We start from the raw sequence: 5,055 nt of genomic DNA, 5'->3' as shown, positions 1-5,055 counted from the left end.
AGGAAGCAAAGAGGGGCAAATTATTAACATATATTTAATTTTAGTGGTATATACATAAGCACAGTATTATTTTCTCTATTTTTATTATGATTTGAACATTGCTCTTTGAAGTTCAAATTTTATGTGAAAAATAACTTTAATGTCTCTTCATTCATGCACAGTGGTAATATTTAATAGTTTCCACTAATTTTATCCAATATATTCTGACAATGGCTTCAAAAAATTATCAAAACCTGCACTGTATTTATTTCTTAAGTGTTTGGCTTTCACAGAAATCTCTGTGTGATAGGAACCTAGGATATCTTTGGCTACGTGATTCCAAGATCTCAGTCTAATGTATAAAATAAAAGTAGAATTCAGCAGAAATTGTAGATAAAAAGGTGAAGGAAAAATCTCTGGTAACAATAAATAGGTAGGTAAATGGGTAAGTGTGTGGATGGATGGATGAATAGATGGATGGACAGACAGAACAAATTTATTTATTTTTTATATTTTTTAAAGATTTTATTTATTTATTCATGAGAGATACAGAGAGAGAGAGAGGCAGAGACACAGGCAGAGGGAGAAGCAGGCTCCATGCAGGGAGCCTGAGGTGGGACTCAATCCCGGGTCTCCAGGATCACGGCCCTGGGCTGAAGGCGGCGCTAAACCGCTTAACCACTGGGGCTGCCCAGACAGAACAAATTTAAAGAAAAAGCCACATTCTGTAATAAAGTTATATTTCAGATGCTTAGAAATTATTTTCACCTGAGATACATAGGCTGGAATCATTTATTAAATGGCTAAATGTATAAAGCCTGTATATGATAAAATCATAGTACCTAGAAAGATATTAATTCTCTGCAGTATTGTCAAGTCATTCATTCATTCTTTTATTTAATCACATGACCTTTGCCTACTTAAAGCTTTGATTACTGATTAGTTTGAACACAGTTTCCAAATGCAAAAGTTAACTTCATTGAAGTGACTTAATGAAAATTTATTCTACCTCATTGTGATGTTATTTTAGGAAATATATTTCTATATTGTTTTAATGAAGAAGTTTATTTACTCACCTTAGGTGAGTGTAAATACTAAATGAGAAGGATACTCTTCCTAAATGTTTTTATTTTATATGCTCCATTACCAAGGTCCCTGAATGACAATAATACTTTCCATCAAAATAAACTTAAATGGAGAGACTAAGCTTTTATTTGGAAATAGTCATCGATCAATCAATCACTATCTGCTAGTCACTGTTAGAAACTGGTATCTTTGCCCTCAGCAGAGTCTCTATACCATAGTAGTTCTCAACCTTGGCTGCACCCTGTAATCACTTGCGGAGCATTAAAACATATATACAGGGCGGCTGAGGCTGTCCGGGGGGTTCCGGACTCCAAGTCAGTGTCTCCAGGTGCCATGGGCAGGGCTGAGGCGCGCTGAGGGGGACGCAGGGCACCAGAGGGGATGCGGGGCTGGGCCATGGTGGGCTTCTTCGGGCAGCCTGCCACCGTGGGAGCCTGGGCTCAGGGAGCTGCTGGAGGAGTTCTCCCCGACTCAGGACAGGGCCAAGGACTGCAACGGGACAGGTGGCTCCAAGGTTGAGCGCATGGAGAAGAGAGATGTCTGGAGCTGTTTGGCCGAGACTACTGTTACAGTGTGATCCAAAATGTGAATGGGGATATCTGTGGCCACTACCCCCAGCACATCCTGTTCCTGGAGTATGAAAGTTCTGAGAAGGAGAAAGACACATTTCAGAGCACTGTGCAGGTGAGCAAGTTGCAACACCTCGTCAACTGTAGCAGGACGGCCAGGTGCAGAGGACGGTTTGTCTGTCCAGTGATCCTGTTCAACGGCAAGCACATTTGCAGGTCTGATACCCTGGCTGGATGGGGAGAACTGTTTGGATGCACTGGCTACAACTATATCTTCTCAGGGGGTGCAGACGATGCCTGGGCAGATTCAGAGGACATCCCAGAGGAGGACTGTGCTCAGAGGCTATGACATCAAGCTGCTTCGATACCTGTCAGTCAAATACATCTGTGACCTGATGGTGGAGAACAAGAAGGTGAAGTTTGGCATGAATGTAACCTCCTCTGAGAAGGTGGACAAAGCCCAGCGCTATGCTGACTTCACTCTCCTCTTCATCCCGTATCCAGGCTGTAAATTTTTCAAGGAATATAAGGATCGGGATTACATGGCAGAAAGGCTCATTTTTAACTGGAAGCAGGACTATGTCGATGTCCCACTGAGCATCCCTGATTTCCTGACTTGCTCTCTGAACATTGACTGGAGCCAGCATCAGAGTTGGGACCTGGTGTAACAAACACAAAACTACCCGAAACTGCTGCTTTCCATAATTAACAGCGATGATGACAGCGGGCTGCTGGTACACTGTATCTCAGGCTGGGATCAGACCCCCCTCTTCAGGTCTCTCCTATGCCTTTCCTTGTGGGCTGATGGACTTATCCACACATCCCTAAAGCCTGCTGAGATCCTCTACCTAACTGTGGCCTATGACTGGTTCCTCTTTGGGCACATGTTGGTAGATCGGCTCAGCAAAGGAGAGATTTTCTTCTTCTGCTTCAATTTTTTGAAGCATATCATCTCTGAGGAATTCTCTGCTCTGAAGACACAGAGGAGGAAGAGTTTGCCAGCCCGGGATGCAGGCTTCACTCTGGAAGATATCTGTATGCTGAGACGAAAGGGCTGAGGCAGCACCACCAGCCTTGGCAGCGATTTCTCTTTGGTCATGGAGAGCTCCCCAGGAGCCACCGGGAGTTTCACCTATGAGGCCATGGAGCTGCTCCCTGCAGGAGCACAGACTCGCATCTTGGAGGAAGAGCCATTCATTCTCTCCACAGAGCGTGCTCTGGAACCAGCCACAGCCCTCAGAGGACCGCCTGCCTTCCCACCAGGGGCTGGGGGAAGCCAAGTCTTCTAGTTCCTCATCCTCGAACCAGGATGGGTAGCAGTCTCCTGGAGGTCCCCAAGCCCAGATCAGTAGACTATCCCCTGCCCGGATCCTCTCTCCACAGACTTTGGCAGCTGGCAGATGGTAACAGACTGTGGCAGTATTCAGGAATGGGCTGTCCTGCACACAGACTCCTCTCTCCCTTTCAGCTTCCCCAATGAGCTCCCTAACAGTTGTCTGCTTGCAGCCCTAGGTGAGTGGAGACTCACCTGCAGGAAGTACGTTCAGCTTTCTTGGCCGCATACAGTCCCTGTGGTGCTATTGGAGGCCTGCTGGAGCAGTTGTCAGTGGTGTTGGACTCCAGAGCACCAGCAGCAACATCTTATGAAGTAGCCAGCCTACAACTATTGCCTGTTCCTCTCACTGGACCCCGAACGGAATCAAAGCCATGCCTGGACAAGGGGTGCTTCAAGATAGGAGGGAAATCTTTTCACTCCTCCTTCTCCATCATGTACATGGCAGCCCCAGAACTGAGCAGGGCTAAGAACAGGGTTCTCCAACCCACAGCTTCCTGACTGGTGACCACCACCCCTCTCGTCATTTCCTTTCACCCACCCTAGTCTTTGTTGGAATTCCCATCAACTCTCAGAACTGTGTGGGGTTTCCCTGGGGCCTTGTGGGAGCTGAGACCTCATGAAAGACTCCCCTCTTCCCATTCTTGTTTCCTGGAGAGGAGGGATCACCTGCACTGAGAATGAGACAGTTTGACACAGATCACAAAATAAAAATCTTTTTGATAAATAAATAAATAAATAAATAAATAAATAAATAAACATATATACAAAGCCTGGATCTCACCCTCAGAGCTTCTGATTTAATTGTTCGTAGATGCAACATGGGTACTGGCGTAAGGGAGAAGTTCTCATATGCCAAGACTGAAAACCACCCCTGGGATTCAACAGCGTAATACCCTTTTCTTCCTGTCTGAGGGCATAGGCTTCCATAATCATGGGATTAAACGCAAAGAATATTTGAGAAAAATTAACAAATGAAGATACTCACTAGGCATAATGTATTTAGCTATGTTTCATCCTTTCTTTTTCAAGCCAACTCTAAAATAAGAGCTGCTCTTTTTCCTTTAATCCTCACTCAGATACAATAACAATTCCAACATGTATAAACAAACACATTTGTCCTTTCATTATCTCATCCAATCAACCCAACAATCTAGAAACCTACAAACCTCAAATCTCTCCCTCATCTAGAAAGAATCCAGCATTTCTTCTTTCCTCAAGAGAGATAGGCAGTTAATTATAAAAACTGCTCTCTTCCATTAGCATTTTCATATGCCAAAAAGGGAAGAAGTAAGATGGTACAGGTTTCAAACTGCCTCTAGCTAGAAAAGGGAAAAAAGTGAAATTGGCCTTGTATAGGCTTAAAAGGCTTGAAGAATTCACACAATAGACCACAGTTCTTTGATTTCCACTTTCCTCTATAGGAATGAATATTAGGTAGGATAATAAGTATGTCAAGGTCATGTTTACCTAATTCTAATGAAGCAAAGCATAAATCCCAAATTGTTAACCAATTGCAGGGAATGAGTGTATCTTTTTTTTTCCAGAAGCCAAGTAATTTAAATGGAAAAATGTGTTTAGTGTTAAAAAGGAACTAGAATGTTACTATATTAGATAAGAGAGCAATCCGTGACCACATAATGTCATTAAAGTGATCGGATATTATGCAGTCCCTTAAATTGCTTTATTTCCCTCAGCAGAATATTAATTTCAGGTGAGTAATTTAAATTGCATTAACAGCAGACTCCTTAAGATGACACTTCATTTAGTCTTGAAAGTTGCTGCTGTTTAAGATATCCCCCCAGCCTGCCATTTCATACTGGTGCTAACTTGTGCCAGATTGTATATTGTTTTTCCAAAATACCATGGGGGTGTCAAATGCTTTATTGCAAACCTGCTGCTTTATGGGAATATGCAATGTAAATAAACTAGAGAGACACTTCTGCAAATTGCCCTATCTTAGATGGAAAATATTTCTATTAGATGTATGAAATCAACTGACAGTTTTATGAGCCAAATCATTTTGGAAATATCCTTCACATACACTGAATATCATCATATTTTCAGAGACCATATGGTAAAACGTAG

At 43.0% G+C, this 5,055-nt stretch overlaps 1 pseudogene; it reads left to right on the top strand.

Annotated features, from left to right (window-relative positions):
* Nucleotides 1–1,976: 1,976 nt before the first annotated feature.
* On the top strand, nt 1,977–3,281 carry LOC112641870 (myotubularin-related protein 14-like; annotated as a pseudogene).
* Nucleotides 3,282–5,055: the final 1,774 nt, after the last annotated feature.

The sequence above is a fragment of the Canis lupus genome, chromosome 12, assembly GCF_003254725.2.
Source record: "Canis lupus dingo isolate Sandy chromosome 12, ASM325472v2, whole genome shotgun sequence".
Taxonomy (NCBI): Eukaryota; Metazoa; Chordata; class Mammalia; order Carnivora; family Canidae; genus Canis; species Canis lupus.
This window is presented reverse-complemented; position numbering and strand designations above follow the sequence as displayed.